General features: G+C 37.2%; 1 long non-coding RNA gene across 6 annotated transcripts in view; it reads right to left on the bottom strand.

Annotated features, from left to right (window-relative positions):
- Positions 1-25,021, bottom strand: part of LOC145675927 (uncharacterized) — an 87,871-nt gene extending 62,850 nt beyond the window's left edge. For 3 of the 6 annotated variants that reach the window (XR_014129241.1, XR_014129240.1, XR_014129242.1), the window contains exon 1: positions 24,899-25,021. This is a non-coding gene — a long non-coding RNA (uncharacterized LOC145675927). Of the gene's footprint in view, positions 1-24,462; positions 24,830-24,898 lie in introns of those variants that run through there. The other 3 variants (XR_014129243.1, XR_014129244.1, XR_014129245.1) reach the window with 3 other exon arrangements.
- Positions 25,022-25,892: the final 871 nt, after the last annotated feature.

The following is a 25,892-nucleotide window of genomic DNA, read 5'->3' as shown; positions in this document are numbered from 1 at the left end:
TGGACAGAAAGAGAGCAACAAACGAAGAAGTTTTAAAACGGATAGGAGAGACGAGGACACTTCTAGCCAGCATCCTTCCTAGAAAGGCCAATTGCAATGGACACATATTGCGAAGAAATGTTCTTCTTCATACAAACATAGAATGATAGATGGAAGGAAAACAAGGAATAGGAAGGAGAATAATACAACTGATCAACGGTTTGAAAAGCAGACGAAAATATTGGGAGTTAAAAGAGGAAGCTGAAGATCGTAAAACGTGGAAGAAACATCTCAAGGCTTCGATCTAAAATTAAAAAAAAAAAAAAAACTAGAACTTATATATATATATCTAGTCTTACCGTAAAAACTATCAATACTTTGGGGGGTGGCTGTACTTCCGCCCGTACAAACCAGAGACGTCAAAGGAGGTATCGTGAAGCGCGGGTCATTGCTGGATGCAAGCGATGTCAGGAGCGGTACTGTGAACTATGAGTTACTGCTGAATGAGCTGAAGAAGTGTAAGGGTGTCAGTTGTAAGTGTTTAAGATGGAATGGAGCGTGTACAGAAGATAGGCAAATCACCAGAGGAGACATTTAAAACCTTCTAGAAGCTTCAAATTAGTAAAAAAAAGAATCATTTACCGCACTGTACAGTGCTTTATTGAGACTAGTACAACGAAAGATCACCTATGGTACGGAAGACCACCCACAGTACGAATACCGGAACTTGTGAAAGCAGTCCGACGGAATCCAGTTAGTAAACCTTCAGTTATGGCTCGTGAGCTGAAGATATCGATATGTCTCGCACATTAAGCAGTAAACTGGAACTCCATGCTTGCAAACAATGCAAAGGACATCTTCTTACAAATGAACTGAAGTTCTAGAGGCTCCTAAAAGCAAAGCGCTTACTTAAATTTTACGCAGCAAATGGATATCGTCGAATCCTTTTCATTGATGAAAAGATTTTCAGTGTTGAGGAGACTTTAAATGCTCAAAATGACAGGATATGTGCCACATCCTCTTCTCGAGAAGCAGGTAAAAACGGTCCGAGGATTCAGACGTATCAGCATCCTGCCTCAGTCATGGTGTGGTGGTACACAAGATATCTCCATTTCTGTGAAAAAGGGCTGATAACATCAGCCAAAGTGCACCAGGAGACAGTGCTTGTGAGACCATTCAAGAATTTCAACACCCTCTTCCATGGACAGAACTGGAGCTCCCAGCAGGACTCAGCACACGCCACACAAAACACGGACAACCCAGCAGTGGCTGGAGGTAAATGCTACGAAATTCATTTCCAATTTATATTGGCCTTCTGCACTTCTGTGCCTAAACCCTTTGGACTATGCACAAATTGTCCCAGCTTCAAGAAATTGCTTGGAAGAAGAGACATCCCAATTTTGAAAGTTTAAAGTGCTTTCTTCGGAAACCAGATGTAGATTTTCCAGTTGATGTGTTGCGTAATGCAATTGATGAGTGGCTACAAAGAATTAAGGACTGTGTGAATGCTAATGATGGCCATTTTGAATAATTATTTGCAATTTTGGTTCATAATGCATCCATGTAAACCATTCTGTGTCAATGTACTTAAAACTTTGGGACGGTTTCCATGGTAAGACTAGGTGTATATATAACTATACACACTTAAGCATTTACACTACTCTTAGTGAAAATTTCTACACTTAGGAGAGCTTACGGGAACAAGTTTAAACTCACGAATCGCACAACATAATGTGACGTCCAAACGATTGCAAATTCAGTGGTATAGATCACGGGATTACACAGTAATGTTTTAAATTATCCATGTGTAACTAAGTTATAATAGAAATTTGACTTCACTTGCATATATCCTCGTGTTGAGATTTTCACAAACAACACAACATATTGCCGGTCCAATGCCAAAACCGCGAATGTATAAATTTTGCTATTTTCACCTTAGAGCAGCTTCATGTTATTTGGGGCACACAGATTTCAATACCAAAGTTCCATTTGTGAAATATGAGTATATTAGAAGTTATTGTCAATTTCTAAAACATGTACTTAAGTCTATATACTGGTTTTTCGGGGTAAGCTAAATATTAAAATGCTTGTAACTCAAAGTTAAATTTAGCACATTCGCGGTTTTGGCATTATCAAAAAGGACAAATTATTAATGCTGACAGTTGAGCCATAAATCTCTATATACTACAGCTGCAACAAACAATCATGATTAGTCTTTAATCTTCATTCTTGCAGAAGATTTTTTATCGAAAAAAGGCTTTCCTTCATTTCCATTAGAATATCTTTGCAAAAGTGAGTTGAGTTCTGAGCAAAAAGCTCAGTGGACAGTATTTTGGAAAGGCACAATACTGAAGTATACGACCTGTTTGTTTGCTTGTTGATTCCAATCCTATGTTACAGATTTGCCTTTGGAAAAGTATCAGAAATACTTGTCTCGTTACTGAGAATAAGGAACGGACCATTTTCTTGTCTTTTAGAGAGAGAAAATATTTAACCTCACTAAAACCTGTAGTACAATTCTAGCTAGGATCCCTTATCACAACAGATCTTGTTCGTCAAGAATCCTGTGTAGCTAGCCCAAGCACTGATTTGATAAAAGAATGCGTTTTTAAAAAGGAAGGCCAAGTTGAGCTACTTTTGAAGTGCGAAAAGCAAGACACTCAGTGTACAGATTCCACTTAAAATTCAGAGAAAAATTAGCCATTTACCGATACGTGAATTTTAAGCATGAGCGTAATGATTCTATTTTCGGGTCTATATGTCTAATTGCTTTTCAGAGTTTACAGTGAGAACATGATCCGTTTGTTAGTACTTCTAAAATCATCAAAAGTCTTTTCGTCCATGAAGCTACATAAAAATAGAACAGCTAAAAACAGTAATTTGCTCTTTATAATAATACTCCCTCACTCTTGAACATAATTCTTTAAGTTAAAGTATACCCACAGACGTTTTTAGAAAATTTGTTATTAACAGAGTCGAGAGAATAATATATATATATAGGGTCATTTCACGTCAATTCAACACAATTTCAGAGGAAATTCTGACTTGACATCTCAGATTCTAAAGATATTTGGTACGATTGTTGGCTTCATAGACCTATGGAAAAATATTAAATTTTAGGTCTCTTGCTCCATTCGTTCTTAAGTTATTTAATTTTGAAGTTTGAAAATTTCGAGAAAATTGGACACGTTTTGAAATCTTTAATGAAGTGCAGAGCAACAACCAATTAAGATACAGACATGAGAGTGATATCGTTTACAGTGCCGGCAAAAAAAAAAAAAAAAAAAAAAAAAAAAAAAAAAAAAAAAAAAAAATCTTTACATTGTGAAATAAATCAGAAATCATTACAAATTCATAATATTGAAGTATTTTATTGTGGCTAATACTTCACAATCAGTATTTTGTCATATCGTCTTTACGTTTTACCACCATCTGCAGTCGTTTAGGCACTGATTCAGCCAGGCTGGCGAAGTATGTAGAGTCCATGGTTATCCACAGTGTTTTGATTGTTCCCTTTAGATCCTTGATGCTGTTTGGTCGTGTTTCTTGAACCTTGTTTTTCATGTTTCAGGCGTTTTCGATTGGATTAATGTCAGGAGAATTACCTGGCCACTCTAACAGAGGAATATTATGGTCACTGAGAAACTTTGCACGGCCTTGGATATGTGGGTCGGGGCCCCATTATGCATAAAATAATTACACTCATGAAATCCCAAAAATGAGGTAATATAATTGCTTGCTTTCATGGTTTCATTCTTGGGAAGAAAATACAATCCTCCTCTGCCCTTGTTACCACTGAATGCCCCCCACACCATCACACTATCAGGGTATTTAACGATCTTAACTGTAAATTTCGGGTCATACCGTGAAGCAGTACTCGGACGGCGCACCATCTTGGATCCATGCCAGATCAACCTAAAAGTGCTCTCATCACTAAACATTACTTTTTTCCACTCTTCAGGTGTCCAATCTTAATATTTCTTACAGAAGTTGAGCCTTTTTCTCTTCATTGCTGCTGTGAGAAGGGGCATCTTCGCAGCACGGCGACTTGGCAAGCCCAGATCCTTTTGTAGACGGTGACAAACTGTCCTAGTTGCGACATTCTAGAGGAGTTCAGGATACTTGTTTTTCAATTCTACAATTGTTATGAAACGATTTGACATTATTTCTCGCTTCAGAAGTTTATCAGTCCTTGGTGAAGTCTTTCTAGGTGCACCAGAGCCGGACTTCCTACATGGTACAGTTCCAGTAGGCAATGATACCGCTGAACGCTTTAGCCGGTAAATTGTCTCTCTGGACACTCCAAGATCCCTGGATACAGCGATTACCGAATCACCTTTCTGCAGAAGAGATAAGGCCCGGGATTTCTCTGCCATTGTCAGTTTTTTACGACCCATTGTGTGTAGTCAGAACAAAGTTATAAGACCACTTAGTTACAAGAACTTGAACAAAAATCTAGCTGCACAGAGCAAAAAAAAGAACTATCTCGCCGTACAACGCTACGAGGCACACTGAGCTTCTGCTGGGTGAGGGAAGATTGAAAGTGGCGCGCTAATCACTGACGTCATCATCAGGCTCCTCTCATATTTTTACGGCAGGAACGGCGCTTGGCGCCGTTACGTGGAATTTGCATGTAAAGTTTTTTTGTTTTTTTTTTGCCGCACAATGTAAATTTTTTTGAAATTTGAAATTTTTTTTTTCAAAAAGTGACAATTTTAAAATTTTGAAAGAATTATCAAAATAAGTTCATAATGTCTCCTTACATCACCCAAATTTTGTTCTGAGATCTCCATGGGATCAGGAGTTATAATGCATAAGTCACACATATTCAGAAAAAAATGCAAAATATGTGCATATTGCTTTAAAAAAATAAATTAATATAAAATTTACACTTCTATCACTTACTATTGTACACCAACTTATCATTGTACTTATTCCGTTTTTAAGACCACGGGCAAGAGGGGGCAGTTGCTTCCTACTTTTTGAAGTGACCCCTTAATGTGTATAGTTTTATTTGAAAATGTAAAGTTTTTGTATCTATTATTGATTCATAGAAAAAATGGTGTCATATAATATCTGCTGTTTCGTGAGTACGTATTGGTTATTTGTCTTCCCGTGGAGTTGCGTTTTAATTGCAATTCAAAGCAATTAGCATTGTAATTGGCGTATTTCTTTAAATGTCGTAGCATATGCCTGTATTTACTGTTTTTCATTTTCTAACAGTAATAACACATTTAATGGCATGTCTGGAATTAAAAATATAAGTTCTTCATTAATTCCCAGTTTCAATATAACTTCTACAAAACAAGCCTCATTGTTCATTACTATGATTAATATTATATTTTCTATTTATTTGTTTTGCAAATTATTAGACCTATTAAATAATCTGATCACACAATTTTTCAAACGGAATGTTAAGATGTTCATGAGCAAGGAAGCAAATCTCTTCTTACACGTTCGTTGTTTAGGAGTACAAAGGGCTCTAGTACCTACCTCCGATGCTCTTGTCAATTTACTTAATAAAATTTGAAATACGCTATATAGTATTTTAACTGAAAAAGATAATATCCTCTAAGTTATATAACTTTTCGTCAAACAAAGTGTTAGGAGCAACAAGGAAAACTAACATTGATATACAAATATTCAGATCATGCCTCACCCCCCCCCCCCCATCCCCCCGCACACATATATACTTTTAACGTTCAATCACCGCCACTGCTTAAGACTTCTCACCTTTGCAGAATTTCTAATGACAAGTCTTGCCACTGTAAGTATGGACAAGTTTATGCATGTCCGCAACTGACTACGAACTGCTTCTTCCAAACGTACTCCACTGTAATCAGTCAGTGGAGCTTCAGATCTGAAGAAAGTAGTTGATTCATGTGAAGGCATTGTGTTCAGTGATTAGTCCTAGTGAGTTTTGTATTACAAATCTGCAGAATGGATCCTTCAGACAAGAGACAGAGTTTGAATTGTTTTAACCCTTTTAACAAACCTAACCATTCACACGTTAGGAAAGGATTGAGATCTGTGATCCAGTGGATGTGTGCCCGAAAAAGTGACAATTCTAAAGTATGTGATAGTTGTAGGAAGAAACTTTCCAATTTGAAAGAATCAGATATCGCTTCTCATCTACCAGGCAGCAGTCAGGAAGATGCAGATGTTTGTGATTTACCTTATTCAAATACAACAGAGGAACTTCAATCTCTAAACAGTTCTCTTTTAGAGATGAAAGACTCACCTGTGGATCTCGCAGAAGAAAGCAGCAAGGATCAGTATTGCAGTGAAGAGGAAATTGCTGAATGCACCTTCTACCGATGAAGACAGTGACACTGCATGTGATTTCCTAAAACATGTCAAAAAGATATATGCAAGCTGCACTAATAGAAAAAAGGTTATGTTACTGACCCTTGTGCCCGATAATTGGAGTATAAGAAAAACAATGCAGGAATTTCAGGCCCCCACCTACATTGTTAGACAAGCGAAGGCACTTTTGAAAGAAAAAGGTGTCTTGTCGAGCCCTGACATGAAATCCGGAAAAGACCTACCAACGGAAACCATTAACTGTGTCAAAGACTTTTATGCAAGTGGCGAAGTCAGTCGAGTGATGCCAGGAATTAAGGACTGCATTTCTGTGGTGGATAACACAGGTACTGAAGTTAAAGTATCGAAAATACTGATGCTTTGTAATTTACAAGAAGCCTACAAACTGTTCAAAGAAAAGTTCCCACTCAAAGTGGGTTTATCCAAATTTGCGGAACTGAGGCCAAAAAACATGGTAAGAGTATTCAGTCTGTGTGTGCACCACACATCAAAATGTAAGACTCATGATAGAAAACAGCAGAATGAAATCAATTACTAGCGGAGAGATAACTACATACAAGGACTGTCTACAGATGATGGTTTGTAGTCCAGCTTCTATAGGCTGCTACTTTTCAAAATGTGTTTCATGCTCAGGTGTAAACAGTATCAGAACAATTTTGGAGCAGGCATTTGATGAAAGAGGTACTGAGACACTTACCTTTCGCAAGTGGATTTCTGTCGATAGGGGTAACTTGGAAATATTCCAAAAAAACAGTTCTCAAATTTGTGGACCTATTTTGTGAGAGGATACCTACACTACTTCGTAATGACTTCATCGCTCAACAGAGAAACAACAGAGTCCTTTTTTGAGTAATTTGAAGGAACACTTACTGGACACAGAGGTGGTTGTTATTTGTGATTTTTCTGAGAATTACTCATTTATTTTGCAGGATGAAGCACAGCCATACCACTGGTCGAATACACAGACCACAATTCACTCTTTTGTTGTGTATTTTAAACAGGATGGATTACAACACTTCAATTACGAAATCGAATTAGATTGCCTCCACTATAACACTACTGCTATTTACCTATTCCAGACAAAATTGATTCAGTTCCTGAAATCAAAGGTTGAATCATTTCCTGGTAAAATGTACTATTTTTCAGATGGGTCGGCTGTCCAGTATAAAAATAATGATATATATATATATATATATATATATATATATATATATATATATATATATATATATATATATCAACCTGTCATCATAAAGAAGACTTTGGAGTTCAAGCTGAATGGCATTTTGCAGCCACAGCTCATGGAAAGAGTCCATGTGATGGGCTTGGGGGAACAGTTAAAAGACTGGCAGCTAGGGGAAGCCTTCAAAGGCCATATGAAGACCAAATAGCAATTCCCAGGCAACTCTAAATGGGCTGACAAGAATATCTCTAATATAGACTTCACATATGTAAGCCTTGATGAATACATTACAACTGCAGAACAAATGGCCTACCGATACAGTAAAGCTATAGCTATCCCAGGTACACAACAATTCCATGCTTTCATACCCCTACAGGGTGAGACAAAGGTAAATGTTAAATTATTTTTCAATTCAACCATTACAACTCCCTATTCTGTAACAACTGACAGAAAGGGGGTTGCCTTCAGTGATATAAATGGATATGTAACTTCCATCTACGGTGACAGGTGGTGGATAAGCTATGTTCTGGCCAAAGATGAAGAACAACAGATGATACAAGTGTCTTTCCTACACCCTTCAGGACCATCACCTTCATTTTCCTTTACTACAGTACATGATATACTGTGGATTCCCACTGCAGATGTGATATGCACAGTCAATCCAGTCACAGCAACTGGTCGAACATAAATTTACTAGAAAAGGAAGTGAAAAAAACTGTGGAGAAATTCCAGCAATTCAAGGTGTGTCACTAGAGATAGTGATACAAGTGTAAATATTATACTAATTTATTTTTTTTTTAAGCAATACGGTATGTACGTATTTTGAATTTTTTTCCCTGAATATATGTGAGTTATGCACTGTAACTCCTGATCCCATGGAGATCTCAGAACAAAACTGTGGGTGGTGTAAAAAGATATTATAAACTTATTTTGAAAATTTTCCAAAATTTTATAATTGTCACTTTTTGAAAAAAATAATTCTGAAAATTCAAAAAAAAAAAAAAAAAAAAAAAAGAGGATTTCTTCAAAATGACTCTACCAATTAGCATCTCATATGAAAGCCTATTGATAGAGCTTTCAAACGCTACCACTCTCGTCTGTATCTTTATTGGTTGCTTCTCTGCACTTCATTAAAGATTTCAAAACGCGTCCAATTTTCTCGAAATTTTCAAATTTCAAAATTAAATAACTTAAGAACCAATCGAGCAAGAGACCTATAATTTGGTATTTTTCCATAGGTCTATGAGGCCAACAACTGTAGCAAAGTTCATCGAAATCCAAACAGGTGAGTCTGGATGACTGTGTTGAGTTGACGTGGAATGACCCTATATATATATATATTGTAAATTATAATTCGTTTTACTATGTAATATGAATATATTTTATTGTTATTATTTAGTTTGGGCCGAGTCTTTACCAAGGCCGGTGCTACAGGAGGACTCCTAATTAAGGAAGTTATATTTGAAGGAAAGGAAATCCATTTGAGAAGAGAAATAATTACTAATTATATGTTTTATAAAAATGTGTTATTACTAATTTAGTAATAGTAATGAGTATTTTGTTTGGCCAGTTAATTTTTTATTTAAGTTACATGTAATTACGATAGAATGAGCAGGATTCAAAAATCGACGGCCTTTTCTTTATCTTTCATCTTGCTGTAATTTATCTCTTTTCCCATTATGAAACCGGTCTGCATTCCACCAGCTCCGCATGAGAGCCTTGAGCAAGATTTCCACGTTTTTTTTTTCTTACTTTTTTTTAGTTATATTTCCTGCATAAATCGGGCCTTCATTTATCAATGGACCTTTTTAAAGGAACATGTACTGCATTGCAGCCACCATACAATCTTCTATTAAAATTGGAATAATTTTTATCAGTACTAGTTTTCAAACATCTACACACTGATTGTAGTCACTCTCTTCAGCACGAATCTTACACGAGAAAGGATCAATTATTTTGAATGGAATCAAAACCACCTGTCTGGTTTATACCTGAGATAGTCGCTCCATCGACAATTAAAGTTGGTATTAAGAATGATGTTTTGAATGCTAGGGCGTTACTTTCTCTTGTTTTCATTAATCATATGTGGACAGTGCAAGAAAAACTGATACATAGATACACAAGATGAAAAGAATCGTTTTAATGGAAAGATTGATTACAATCACCGTACAGTAAACCTCAACTATAATCAATGGTGTTATTCTAAGATTTTAACAACTGGTTCTCTCTCTCTCTCTCTCTCTCTCTCCCTACATATATAAATGGACAGACATAACTCTCTTAGGAAGCAAACCATACAAGATAGGCAAAAGCAAAGTTTTTACTGGATATCACAAGTGACAAGTAGCAACCTACACGGCATCCTAATATTATTAGGTGGCGTCACGAAATTAGGTAACACTACGAATATCTTGGAGACGAATTATCCAAGACAGATGGTTGTCAAAAAGTATTGGAAAGACTTTAATCCAGCAATGGATCAACAATTATTGATAATGGTAGGTACCCGTTTCAAATATAAATAAACCTCACCACAACACTCATGTGATCCCAGTTCTCACTCTTGATATCTGAACATTTGATATTAAGAAATAAACGCTTACACTTTGTTCTGAGAAATCGTATGTTTAACCTGTCGCTGTCGGACTTTGTATAAAGAAACTAATATTTACTATTGTCAGATATAACTGGGTAAAATTTACTGTTATGTGTGGGTATAACAAACGGTTCTGCGAACTCGACATATTTTAACAACAGGTTCTAGCGAACTGGTGGAAACTGGCTCAATACTATTACTGACTATAGTTAGTTTTCCATTTCAACTATTAAAAAAAAAAAAAAAAAAAAAATCCATCGCTAAATTTCTTTACACTTAGAATTAAAACTTTCTCACAATGTACTCCACTGCAGTGTTTCCCAAAGTTTTCTGGACATGGAACCTACTATTTTTTTATAAGCCTATACCGATGTATGATTGTTACAAAACATTACAAACGAACTTCTCCCTTTGGGTAGGACACATTGCAAAAATCAAATACTCTAAACGTTTGATTTAGTTGATTGGTTGGATTAAGTGTAATGTCACTCTCTCAACGTCGATGATATCTGCCGTTCAAAGGCAAAAGACCGTATCTGATGAAAAACTGGTCTTAAGAAAATCACGATTTTCTATTTAACTAAATGACATAAACTTACGCATACGGTAAGATTTATGATAATAGCTTCTATGTTCTATGTTTTTACTTGTCAGTTAATGCCCCAAAGTCCTATGATTTACCTGCTATTAACTCAATTTCTTTCAAGTCTCCAGACATTCTCTTCTGGTTTTGAATGGCAGATATAAGACGTGAATATACTGTACAACGTGGGATCCAAACCACCGTAATGCGTTCAATTTCACAGCTCTGCCACCGACAATCGAACCCTGAGTCTCATGCACTATAAGTTCGCGCGCTAACCACTCGACCAAACAACTGGTCTACTAACTAGAAAACATCGAACAGATATACGAACTTAGTTACTTTGCTGTAAGAAAACTATCCAATTAGCTATTAGATCCAGACAAGTACCAGTAAGGACTTCTAAATACAAACATACGTACAGCTATTCTGTGTCATTGTGCAGAATTGCTAGTCTACTTCATTGTATACTTTATTTTATTATCGGTATAAGCTCAAATAACCTAACAGAAAGTGTACTAATTTATTATAACGAGGTGATATACCGTATGAAACTGAAGTGGCTCACTATTGCTCAAATAAAGAAAACTTACAATTTTTACTTAAGATTCGAGGTTGATTCACGAAAACTAACATACTAAGCTTGTAAATCTTACGTACAGAGAAATTATGTCATAAAGCCATTTTTGTGACATACTCGTATCTATTTCTTTACAAAAAACTACTATTACATGAATTTCTTTATAAAATCACATAAAATACTTTTCTTATTTTAAGATTACACGCTGTTTTCGCTCTGTCCTTTCTTGTGACATCTCAAACAAAAACCACCTTCTACAAGATAGGTAGGAAAAAGAGAGAGATAGAGACTTGCTTCTTATCTCAATCAGAGCTGGGAGAATTGAGCGACACTGTACATCGACAAGTTCAAATGTAATGTGAAGTGTACTGTAGTATTGTGAGGCACACTCTCAAATGCTCGTGCCCATCAGCCTCGGCCAACCCTGACCCAGACGCGGAACAGAAACAATCCTTCCTTGTAACGGAAATCAGCTCAGACAAAGGCTTGATTTTTTTTTATTTATTTATTTTTTTGAATACGCACCGTCGCTTTGTGCTTGTTCCTTATGAATGCATCTCTGCGCGGGTCCACTACCTTCTCCCTGCCCTGACGCGGAATAGGCATAATTATTCTAGTGACCACCTACCATAGATCGGAGCGTGTTTTTGCATGATTAATCGTTTTTTGGTGCGTGCTGATATTCGCTTGGCGCTGGATCCCTATCGGACACACTCTCACATGGGTCTACAGTTTCACCTAGAGGCTACTTACCACAGGCTGGAGCGAGTTTTAGCATAAATGAATATTTTACCATACACCAAATTTCGCTTAGCGCCTGCTACCTACAAAAGCACTCTCGCGATATAACATATGTCCACCAACTTCGTCCTAATTTGATCTGAAATAGACACTTCTTGCTTGTAATGGCCACATAGTGTTGATACTATTTTTTGCATGAATAATCGCTTTGGCGTATACACACCGTCGCTTACACCTGCTCTCTACTTACACACCTCAGCTTGACTCCAGCAGTTTCGTGCCGGAATATGTAAAAATCATTGCTTGTATGAACAAGAAATTGCAATATATGTGGGCACCTTACCTGTAACATGCGTAAAACGCGAGAATATGTAATACAAATAAAATTAAATCCTTCAATTGAACGTTGAACGATTATGCTCTTTAAGCTACGGAGATGGATGATTTAAGGAAAGTCAATGATGATTGAATTGGTGGAATGAGAACGTGGGAGAAAATAAGAGTACCCAAGGAAACCCACTCCCAAAAGGTAAGAACTCTGTAAAACAAAGTCTGCACTTCCGGACACACAAGTATCAGGGTGGGCAAAAATTATGGTTCTTATTGAAAAAACCAAAATCCTGTTTATTTATTTATTTATTTTCTGATTTAAACCTGTTTTCTTCGGTTTAAATAATTTGCTCTATGTATTTATATTACATGCGGACAGAAATAAGTTTGTTCCGCCTTGATGTTAGTATGTAACAACGGGGTTATGTTGGAAGGTGTCACGTAAGCTTAAAGCGGAATCCAAACCGCTTCCCGCCTTACATCCGAGAGAAACTATCCTCTATTTGAACTCGAAACCGGGACTGATTGGCCACAAATGCGATATGTGTGCCGACCCACTCATGAAGGACTGCTAATAAAAATATGTTGTACTGATCTTTCCACACTTGTTAATATAATTATCAAGAGTCATTTGAGAAGGACAAAAAGATAAACAGTCGCACAAGTGACATCATTGTATAGAATTACATATAAATAGGGAAATTCCAGCCTTAGCCATTGAGAAAATTTTGTTATTACTTTAAGTGTAAAACAAATCCCGCTATTGCTTTGCATGTAAAATTTTAAGGTCAACGTACGCTAAAACTGAGGTATTAAATTACAAATTTAGTATGTAGGTACCATTAAATAAAATTAAACACCAATCCAAACTAATGATGAAAGCTACGTAGGAAGTCAGTAAATTCTGTCAATATCTATCAATATATTTAAGCAACTTTGCTTCATAAAACAACAGGCATTCAGGCAAGCAGAAATATACAATTTGGTTTCGTTTGGTATGTTTAGGTTTAACATCTTTATATAATACCGAGGTTATCAAGAAGAAGACTTTCACTTAAAGTGACATCCGAACCGCTACTTGGTTACACTGACTAAGCAAAACTCATGGGATACCCACGTAATATCTACTAAGGCCCCGTCGAGCGCAGTGTACGGCGTGGAACAGAGTCTGCAAGTCAACGGTACACGTTCAGAGGCAGTTGACACCACACAGTCTGCAGAGCGGCAGCGAATTGTGTCCTGTTCGTGGGTTGAGGATCCAATGCCCGGAGCCTGAGTTCCAGGACATCCCAGATGTGCTCAATCGGGTTCATATCAGGGCTTCTGTGTGGCCAGTTCAGTAGTTGGATCTCACCTGCATGCTCGTCGAACCAATCACGGACGATATTGGTGGGATCTGGCCCGGCATTGTAATGTTAAAAGACCGCAATGTCGTCAGGATGTTGAAACATTACAAATGGGTGGAGATGGTCTCCGAGCAGCTGACAATACCGCGGACCACTAATGTGTCTTCCAGAAACACCATGGAGCTTATTGCATGCCAGGAAAATGTACTCTACACCATGGCTGATACCCCACCGGCCTAGACCACGCCTTCTTGGCATCCGGGATCCAGCACTTCATGTAGTCTGCGCCACAAAGGATGTCTCCCATCGCCATGGTATAGTTGATAACGTAACCCGTTGGACCATATAACTTTACGCCACTGTTGCCGTGTCCATCCGAGGTGATTGGTTGCAAATTCACGCCAGAGTGTCTGATGGCGCTGGGTTAGCAGTGGCACACATCAAGGGCGACGGCTCCCATAGCAGAGGACACTCATGTCCGACTGATTGTCCACTGGGAGACGTTTCTTGCGCGGCCAGTGTTGAATTGGGTCGTGATTTGTTGCACAGTTGCTCTCCTGTCTCTGTTGACTACTCGTCCCCGGTGTTGCCGGTCTCGGTTATTGAGAGCCTCTGAACGCCTGGTATGGTATCTGTTGTGGACTGTGACACCTTCATTCACTTATTTTCGGTACACCCTCGACACGGTTGAACGTGGGAAGCCGAATTCCTGCACCACCACCGGAATCGAATGTCCCATGCATTCGGGCACCCACCACCACGCCACATTCGAATGCCATCAACTTACGACGACGTTGCATTTTACTGGATCACTCATACAGACAATTCCCACAACGTCTTATACAGAGCTGAAGCCTAGAGAGTCGCAGAGAGTCCTACAGGTGACGTTGAGAACACGTGGTGTCCATCTACGAATCAGTGACCTGCTATTATATGAGTTTTGCTCAGTCAGTGAACACCTGGAAGAAGGGTTGTGGTTCGAGCGAGAACTGAAAATGGGAACTGATTAAAAGGTGAAAAGGAGACAAAATTAATGAAGATGGTTTTTGGAAACGTTACCATGAAGTTTACACAATCTAAAGTTATTTTTTTTTTTTTAAACCAGTTAGTCTTGTTGAAAAATCAGCTGCTTTAAACCAAGGTTTAAACCAGCCAACCCTGGTACGTACCGTTAAACATATGAGAAGACATACCAACCAGTGTTTAAATCGTGATTCCTCATAATCGAAGTATGCGAAAAGTGTCTAACTAGTTCCCCGCACTTTGAATTACTGGATACTGAAAACCTTGAACGTTTGAATTTCAAGAAAAGTCTCACATAAATAATAAGGTACAAATAACAAATGCAAAGTGTGCTTTATAAACAAGCCAGAATGAATTGTATGCTATGTTAAGGTATAGAGATGCATAAAGCCGACTTTTTTTGGGGGGGAAATGAGAATTTTGGATTTTTTTTTTTTTTTTTTTTTTATTTTCATGATTTTTCTATTTAAATAGCTTTCTTATAGTATACTCTAAAGTTATATAAGTTTTCATGACCTAAATGCTATACTTCGCTCTGGAATTCACCATCATGATGGATGGAACACATGTTTTATGAATTATAGTAAAAATAAAGTACGTAGTATTTGAGGGCAACTGTAGAAGATATTTAACTTTATTTTAACTTCTGAGTTATCGACATTTTTTTTCTTTTCTACATCATTTCATTTTAGTCATCCGTGTTTCATTTCCTAGAGATTAGTAGGCCTACTCTAGCTTCTAGCACATAAGTTAAACTTTTGTTTTTCAATATATCCGTCAGAGCGTACGTTTGTCGTATATCTGTCAAAGCATACTTTCACATTCTTGTTGTACTGTAGCTGTGTAATGATTTAGCAATAATCTTCCGGATACAAACTTGAATACCATTTTATACAAATAATCAGTAGCGGATTCAGAAAAGTATTTTGGGAGGTGTTTCTCTGCTTAGTGTTTGTTTTTTCTAAAATTTCCTAATTTTTATTTGGGAGTTTATGAGTGCAAGCATATAACTAGTATTTTGTTTTGTTTGTATATTCAGCAATAACCCTCCGGATACAACCTTGCAGACCATTTTATACTGATAATCAGTGGCGGACTTAGAAAAGTATTTTAAGAGGGGATTTTCTTATTAATGTTTAGATTTTCTAAAAATACCTAATTTTTATTTGAGAAGTGCTTGAAGTTTATGAGTAAAGGCATAGCAAATATTTCGTTTGTTTTAGAAATTCTGTAATTTCGGGGTACAAGCTTCACCCGTAAAACATCCCCACTCTAACCCCCTTCGCAAATCCGTCACTGCTGGTAATTAGTAATAACAGCAATTTAAAAACGATAAGAAAGGAAATCGGTCAAAAGTCACAGTACACGCATTAACTCTACATTCACAGATACAATTAAGAAAAACTTTTGTCAAAATGGTCGAATGCGGGGTTGAATCCCGGACTTCCCGATAGAAGCGCAAAAGCTAACCACTCACTCATGGTTGTTGTGCAATTGTGCCTAACTAAAATATATTCTCTCTCTCTATTGCCTATGGAATCCGAAGGTTCAATGCCGCGTTCACAAAAGCTCTCCACCGACTTCAATCCTTACCCAAGTGGATCCAGTTTTTACTTTGTATTCCTATTTCTGCGAGATCCACTTCAATATTGTCCTCCCATCTGCGCCTAAGTCTTTCTAGTAGAAGTTTTCCGATTAGATTTCCAGTTAAAACCTACCCACCTGAGCTTCCTAGACTTGATGACCGTAACGATGTTTGGTAAACCGCATAAATTATGCAGTTCTTCGTTATGAAGTTTCCCTTATTCCCGTTCCTCTTGGGTCCAAATATTCGTCTCAGGAATTTATTTTCAAATACTTTCAGTCTGCGTTCTTCCCTCAAGCGACCATGTTTCACAAACATAAAACACAACAGGCATGATTATCGTTTTATATATTTTAAGCTTTAAATTCCTCGACAGAATCCGCGACGACAAAATAACACGAATTTCCTGGTCCAGTCGGCATTTAATTTCTTTGTGGATATGATTTTGGTCTGGTGATATTGATCCCAGTTATTTGAAAGTATCCACTTTGTTGAAAGTATTATTTGATATTTTAACGCATCCATAATATGCCATATTACGATCCCGGTGAACTTCCATGTATTTAGTTTCCTCTGCATTTCTTTCTATTGTTCTCCTACCATCCCCTATTAAATTTACATCATCAGCATACGCCGTAACCTGGTGAATACAATTCAGCTCTAGGGCCTGGTTGCTATCTTCAATTTTCCTTATAGCGTACTCCGGAACAAAGCTGAACATAATGGCGATAACGCATCTCCTTGTTTCAGGCCATTCTCAACGTGGAAGCTCATAGACATGAATTTTTCTGCTCCGACTTTACTTTGCGATTCATTTAAACACATTTTAATTAATCTAATTAGCTTTTTCAGTATTCCGAATTCTGTAAGAATTTCTTTTTGAGTATTTATCGAATAGTAAATATCTGGTAGATAGTTGATCGATATCCCTAAATCCATACTGATAATCTCCAATAATTTCATCTGCGTATGGAATCAATCTTCTTAATAAAATGTTAAGAAAATTGGAACAGTGATTGATTCTTTCCACTCTTCTTAAATGTATTCCATAGTTTTTTTTTTTTTTTTTTTTTTTTTTTTTTTTTTTTTTTTTTTTTTTAAAGTTTCGTAATATTTTGAATTCTTGTCGTTAAAAATTCAGAAACCTTCAGGACTGGGTAAACCGTGATGGTGGTTATAAGTCTAGGAAACCGCACGATCAGATGTACAGTCTATTACGCATATGATTCATTAACAGATAATTTAGTACTTTCCCGATTCTGAATAAGCTTAAGAAGCAGTCAGTGCATAATAGAATTCAGAATTTTGCAGATTCCAAGCACCTAATAGTGGTAACATTATTACGTATGTGATCAATGAATGAAAAATTTGTTCGAAATATTCGTACGAAATATTCGCAAGTTAATACTTAAAAATTTCAAGAATGTACAGAACCACCCGAAACCAAGCTCTTGATGTGCAGCTTTTAAGATCATCATATAAATGTATTTCTCTCAAATTTTATTTTTTGTTTCAAAAAGAGGGTCTGTAATATTTTGAAGTAAAAATACTACAAACAATTTTGCTAGTTATTTGCATCTCGTTTTTTTTAAGTACCTATTTTTGTGTATAAGAAGTTAAAAAATTATTATATATATATATATTTATATTGGCTAATCCTTTGGAATTCATAATTTAAATATGTTAAGAATTTTTTTTAAAAAAAAACTAACTCACTCACTCACTCTACGGCCTATGGAACCCGGACGTTCAATGCCGCGTTCACAAAAGCTCTCCACTGACTTCTATCCTTAGCTAACTGCATCCAGTTTCTACTTTGTATTCCAATCTCTGCGAGATCCATCTTAATATTGTCCTCCCATGTGCGCCTAGTCTTCCTAATGGTCGTTTTCCGATTAGTCTTCCAGTCAAGACTTTGAAAGCGTTTCTACTTTCTTCCGTTCTTGCTACATGACCCGCCCACCTAAGCCTCCTAGACTTGACGACCCTAACAATGTTGGGTTAACCATATAACTTATGAAGTTCCTCATTATGACGTTTCCGCCATTCCCCATTCCCGTTCCTCTTGGGTCCGATATTCGTCTCAAGATCTTGTTTACAAATATTTTCAGTCTATGTTCATCCCTCAGAGTAAGTGACCATGTTTCGAAACCATACAGAACAACAGGCATGATTATCGTTTTGTATATTTTAAGCTTCAAATTCCTCGACAGAATTCGCGACGACAAGAGATTTTGAACTCATCGGATTCATTTAAACATATCTTAATTAATCTATTTAGCTTTCTCGGTATTCCAAGTTCTGTAAGAACGTTGTATAATGCGTCTCTCCTAACCGAGTTGTACGCCTTTCTAAAATCAATATATGCCGGGGTATTGTATTCCCACTTTTTTTCAAGTATTTGGCGAACGGTAAATATTTGGTCGATAGTTGATCGATTTCGTCTAAATCCACACTGATAATCTCCAATAATTTTATTTGCGTATAGGGTCAGTATTGCTTATAGAATATTTGAAAGGATTTTATAGGATGTTGACAGAAGAGAAATGCCTCATTACAGTCAGTTTTGTCGCCTTTCTTGTGAATTGGAACAATGATTGATTCTTTCCACTCATGTGGCAATTCTTCCTTGTTCCAGATAAGGAGAATGAGTTTGTGTATCTTGTTCCACAATTTTTCACCTCCAGCTAAAATTAACTCAGCCGGAATTTCATCTACACCCGGAGATTTGTGTTTCCTTAATTTCTTTATAGCGGTTTCTACTTCTATGCGGTTGGGTTCTGGAATATACAGTTCTGCTGTGTGTATCTCCTTTTCTCCACGCACACTAGTTTTTGGTTGCATGTTAAGCAAATCGTGAAAGAAATCTTCCCATCTATTTGAGATTCTATCCGTATCAGTGAGAACTGTACCGTCAGATTTCTTTAATATATAAACACGAGGTTGATAGCCTTTCTTAAATTCGCTGATCCCCTTATACATTTCCCGAATGTTTTTATTTTTACTATTATCTTCAAGTTCCTTAATTTTAGCTTTCAGAAAATCGCGTTTCTTTGTTCTAAAAGTTTTGGAAGTTTTACGCCTCATATCTGCGAAATTTTGTGTAGTTATTTCATTCGGATTTTGTAGCCAGTGTAATTTTGCCTGTTTTCTCTTCTCTGCTAGTCTCTGCTTCCTGGTCGAACTATGTTTGATCCTACGTATTTCCGCGTGTCCCAATTTTTCTTTTGCTGAACTTTTAATGCTATCTCTAATTTCAATCCAGGTATCCTCAACACTAGTGCACACCGAATCTTCTGAAGTGGAGAATCTATTCGAAACTTCTATCTGGTATTCCTCTCTTACCTGGCTCTCTTCTAATTTCTTTAAATTGAATCTCTCCGTTTTCGGACAATGAATATTACCTTTATTCAACGATAATCTCTCTCGTATTATCGTGCTACCAGGTAGTGATCAGTGTCACAACCAGCCCCTCTAAGCGACCGGACATCAATTATGCTAGATTGCGTTCTTCTATCAACTAAAACGTGATCAATTTGATTATGTGTTTTTCCGTCTGGTGAAGTCCAAGTGTATTTATGAATGTCGCGATGTGGGAATTTTGTACTCTTCACGATTAGATTTTTGGACGTTGCAAAGTTCACGAATCTAACACCGTTGTCATTACTTTCCTTATGCAGACTTTCGTTCCCTATAATCGGTTTGAAAATATCCTCTCGTCCTACCTTCGCATTGAAATCCCCTAATAAAATTTTCATATGGTATTGCGGGAGTTGGTCAAATATCCGTTCCACTTCTTCATAAAAACTGTCTTTTCTATCGTCATCCTTGTCTTCAATTTGGGCATCTACATTTAAAACAATATCATCACACCACCGACCCTTAAGAGTAATAAAAGAAAGCCTGTCAATAACAAATTCAACGCGCTTGATTGCTGATATTATTCGTTTGTGAACGAAAAACCCTAATTCTAATTGGTGATTTTTATTTCCTTCCCCGTAAAAGAACGTAAGATTTCCGGAATTCACAGATCCATTTCCTTCCCACCTAACTTCCTGAACTCCTACTAGGTCCATCCTGTATTTCTCTAACTCACTCGTTACGGATTTTAACGCGCCCGCCCTATAAAGACTTCTAATATTCCATGTTCCAAATCTCATGTCCATTTTCTTTTGCTGAGGTCGTGCCAAGTTATCAGTCCTTGTCCGAGTTTTTTGTGAATATTTCTGAACAAGTGCTTTTTTTACACGATGAGGTTGTTAGCCTTACCCAAACCCCTAAGCTGGAGGACCACTCCCTCATCTGTCCGCGACTGCTTATTTAGTATATTCGTAGCTAACTCTATATCTAGTCCTTCTCCTCGATCCGCAACCTGAGGACGCGCCATGCCGTGGTGACAGGAACCCACGTTACGAAAATCTTTTCGAAATTCATGGTTTATTTTAGAGGCTCTATATTATTATCTACCACAACCACTAATCAAAGGAGTTCTTGTGCTGTACAGAAGTGAAACAAAGTATACTTTATCAATTTCAAGCAAAATTTTGAAAAAAAAAAAAGAGCCCAAAAGTTTCCAAGCAAAAAAGCGAAGCAGAAAAAAAGTTTTTTTTTTAAAAAAAAAAGCCGTTTTTTTTTCGAGACTTGCATCTCTATTGAGGTATAAGCAGGGATTGAAAAATTCACTCGCCTGCTCGCCAGTGACGAGTAAAGTTCGATCAATCGAAAACGTGAATTCAAGGATAAATAGCAGGCCACACTTGCTTTTTATTTGTAAGACACACGCTAATAAACAAAATAAAAATTATATTGATATGATTACCGTGTTCGAAAGTGATTTTTGTTTATTTGTATAAACACTGTGGCAGCAAAATCGTCTGGCTAGTAGATTTTTGGCTGGCAAGTACTTGCAAGCAAGATTTTCCAACCCCTGGGTATAACGCATATATTTTATACCTTAAAAAGTGTTATTGCACTATCTTTGTTTCTTCAATACCCATTGTCTCTCGTGTGACTCCTCCTTACAGGAGCAGTTCGACTTAGAAATGCATTTTTTACAATTCATTTCCATTTGTAGAGTTGAAAATTCTAAAAGGAATGGTGTTTGTTTGATTGCGATACGTTCAGTCGTTAGCAAGTAACAGAGGAAGAAAGATTTTGTGATGACGTCATAGGTGGGCAAAGAGCGAGAGCAGGCTTACATACTACACAGTGCCAAGCATTTCGTTTGTGAGAGGTGCGGTGGCACGTTCTAAGTGCGGTTTCCTTTTCCAGAACTGATTGCAAAGACTTACAAATATCATCTGCATATAGAAAATGATATCTGATGGTGGGCTGTACAAACGTTTTTATATTATAAAACATATCCTATAAAGCATGAGTTCAGCGTTTCAAAAAAAAAAAAAAAAAAAAAAAAAAAATCGAAACTAATATGTAAATAGATGGCGGACGAGATTGCTGCAACACCTAAGTACTTTTTCTTTAATCATTCTTCCGATTCACAAACATAAGTATGTTCATTTTCACGTTTTGTTGCAATTTTTAACGCTGACCTTATAATTTTGTGCTTCAAGGTATGTACAGGAGCGTAACATATGAGGCAAAAATGAAATAACATCTGTAAAGTTTGCCAGAATACGAAAAACACTTCACCGGTTAAATTTCTTTTATTCTCGAAGCTGTCCACGGAACAACTCTCATCACCCGTTTCATCATCATTGTCACATGATACAGAGAAATTAAACGATGGATCAATGTCTTGAGGAACAGTCATCGTCACTGCTTCCTTCTACAAGCCGGTATATTTCACTCCCTAATTCATATTGTATAGCTTATTTCTAAAGCAATATCTTCAGAATCATGAGTGACATCGTCTCTATTACTCTCTAATGCTTCGTCTTGACTACAACCATCAATTGCGTCTTGTACAATATTTGTATGTTGGTAACTGGACATAGATCGGTGCTTGTTCAATGGCTCGGATTTTAAACCTTTCAATAATATAGTTGGAACAGCATTCTTCATCAGTTTGCGTGTAAATAATTATCCTGGCATTAGCCAGAAGTGGATCTAGACGGTAAAAACTCAGGGGGGGGGGGGAGTCAGAACCCAGACTATGATATGTATATCATGTTTACTAAAAACTTTCAAAAATATCTAAATAATAGCTTAAATCAATTTTGTCACTCAAAAACTGGGGGGCCTAGGCCCCCGGCTCCAGCCTAGATCCGCCACTGGCATTAACTTTTCTTTCAGTAAACTTGACTTCTCGAAGACAAGCTCTTCAAGATGTTTGGAACACGAGTGATTTTATTTGGTTTCTTTTTTTTTTTTTTTCTTTTTTTTTTTCATTGATTTTCTTGGGCCATGATTTATATCGATCTGGTGATTTCTCATAACTTAGAAACGTAAGAAAAGATACTTTACGTCCTCAGCTTTAATTGCACAAGAATTACAACCGAAAACACAGCAGGTGTTAGGCATTTCTACTTCACTTCACAGATACAGCACGCGCTGTACTAACATGTGTTTTCTACTTCACACTAGTGTTTCTTTCAGGAAAAAAAAAATTCCGGGGGGGGGACACATTATTTTTACACAGTACTATTATATTTATTACATTATAGACGTATTATTTTGGTCTCCTCCGGGGGAATCTCTCAGAGCTCCGGGAGACAGTGCCACCCTAAAAACATGTCTGGAAGAAACACTGTTTCGCACAACAAACGTAATTACTGCTCTCTCTCTCTACTCTTTTTTATACTAATGCTATAGGAAAATCAACTAACAGAAACTTCCCTCAAGAAATCAGCACAGAGCAAGACTGCTAACAAATCCAAAACACAATCTATTAAATCCAATGCACTATTAAAGGTTTATCAGCTGCGTACAAGGGAGTGGTTGCTGACTCACATTGAGTTTCTCGCGTCCCACCAATGACGTCACCATTTACGATTCATCAAAAAACAAATGCCTGTAGAAGCTGAACGAGACGGCCTATCAAGATATAAAAAAATACGGGTCTCTTATTTTTTGTTTCTCTTTCTATTGCACCAAACTTGTTTTTAACTCGAACTGCTCCTTTACGGACGTACCCCCATCGCAACAACTCGGGCCCCTGCTACGCTCCTGCTCTGATTCGATTAAATAGCATTCGTGCTTTTTAGTGGCCATCCAACAAAAATTGGTTTGTGTTTTCAAGTTAATATGTGTTTTATATACTGCAGTGTTTGTGCCATAAGAGTACAAGCTGCATTTTTAATTACCGCTGCACCCATTACTACAACTTCTTTCTCAAAAAACGCTTTTTAAGGTAAGAAGAGGCCATTTCCTGCTAAGAAATTTCATATTTCATGAATATAAGCATGTCCGATAAAATGGGATAGTACTCAAACTTCCTTATATTGTACAATTTCGGCGTGTACAGATGAAGTTTAGGCACACCACTCGAGGTTACTGTTAAAAAAATATATATAATTCTTCAACTAGTTACCTTCCTATTGTCTTCCACATGTTTTACACTAGGCATGGCATTTCCTCATTTAGCACATATGAAATTAACGGAGGGTCGTCAAAAGTAATTGTTGAAATTGTATTACCTTTTACAATTGCGTATAAATACAGCGTCTGAACATATTAAAAAAAAAAGTACAAAAACACAAATAAACCTGTTAGGTTGCCACAAACAAGCATGAATGCTATCTAACCAAAACAGGGAAGAGTGAAGCAGGACTTACGGCACGAGAGGGGACGCCTACGAAGGGAGTAGGTGCTACAGCGACGGTGGCTAATTGCGTAAGAAAGGGTAGTACATATAAAGGTGCGGTTTCGCAATGATATGAATTCTAATAGCACTTCTATGCTTTCACACTAGTAACACCACAACTGTAAGCATAAAATACAGCTTTCGTACACTACAAAAATATTCCGCCAGCAGAAAGTAGTAGCAGTATATCCAATATAGTCCTTTGCCAAGGTTCTAGAACAAAGGTCCTCCTCCCCATTTAGCTGTGATAAAGACAGACAACAACGTGCCCTGCGGGGCTCTAACCCGCCTTCACTCTCTGACGCTCGCTCGGCAATACTATATGACCTAAATTTTAAACTTTGGTACAGAAAAGATCCAACCTAGCTACTATTCTATATAGGTAGGCCTGTGTTCTAAAACCTTCCCGTCATCTTTGATATCCACTCACTTGTTTAAACTGCTGCTGTACATCAATAACCCAAAAAATGCAGATAATACTTAGTATTTAGTTTTACCGCCAGCAGAAATGTTCCTTATAAAGATGTAATTCCATGCAGAGGTATTGTTTTTGAATTTTGTTCAGCAGCGAGGCTATATGAGACGTGGACCTACTGATTAACGTGGAATCCGAACATGTTCCCGCCGGGAATCGAAACCGGGTATCCCACGCCGAAGGTGCGTACGCTGACTGCTTAGCCACAAAGGAGCTCTCCATGCAGAGTATTATTTATCTGTATATTTTGCAAAATGTCGTGGGTCTAAACTTGCGTAGCATCGTCTGGTACATTGACATAAAGTACAGTATGAAGTAGCATTGACTTCCTTCTCTCTAATTGGCTATTTTTTACCTACACGAATATTGACGTGTCTTAAGAAAACATTACCTAATGAAACATGATTCTTGATCCTGACAAATCATTCATGATATGCAACAACAAATTACATGTATTGAGATTGTTATATTATTTATACCACACAAACATTTATAATTGTGCCGTATACATTCAGTGTTGCCAGAAGTGGCAAGCGAAATTACACACACTTTTCGTCCAAATTCCACAATTTTACACACAAACTGGAAAACAGTGCACACAAATTTGCACAACACATAACTACCTATCTATCTATATGTATATTAAGTGTGATGACGTACCGTTATCCGCAAAAACAAAGTTCGCATATACTCTAAATTCCACGATTTCATCACTAACTCAGTTTCCGTCGTATATTACTCCTTCTTTGTGCTTTCTTCAGCGGCGTCTTTTATGAGCAACCGAGGCTACCGGCGGTAGTCCTGCAATATTAATAAAGAAAGTTAATATAACACGTATAAATTAATTTAAAATTATAAATTTACAGTTTCTTTATATCTTCGCAAACGTACAGTAAATACGTACTACCCTCGCATTCGTATACACTGATGACTTAGCAACCTGTAAGATACCTCTCTGTCTACTACTGCCAGCAGGGAAAAACGTGAAACTGCTTGCGAGCCCATCTAGGTTAGGGTGGAACGTTTTGCACTTTTGTTGGAAATTCGATGACGGCTTGTTCGAAAAAGGTACCATTAGTGGCACCGACCTTACTGATTTTTTTTTTTTTTTTTTTTGGACAACCCCTTACCCTGCCCCAACGAACTTAAAAGCTTTCTATGTTTTTGGTTAGGTAACACGCACAACACCAATAACAGAAAAGCTACTTGTGGTCGTTTTTAGAGTTACCTTATGGCTGCTATGCCAGTAAATAATTTTAAAATGTTTATGAGTCAAAGTAAAGCCATATTAGCACAGTTTTTGGAATTAATGTCCAAATTTTGTTTGGAATGCCACGTTAACGATGATTATAGGCATAGCCCTTGATATAACACGATTTGTTTTG

This window comes from Thermobia domestica, chromosome 18, assembly GCF_964235325.1.
Source record: "Thermobia domestica chromosome 18, izTheDome1.hap1.1, whole genome shotgun sequence".
In the NCBI taxonomy this organism is placed as follows: Eukaryota; Metazoa; Arthropoda; class Insecta; order Zygentoma; family Lepismatidae; genus Thermobia; species Thermobia domestica.
This window is presented reverse-complemented; position numbering and strand designations above follow the sequence as displayed.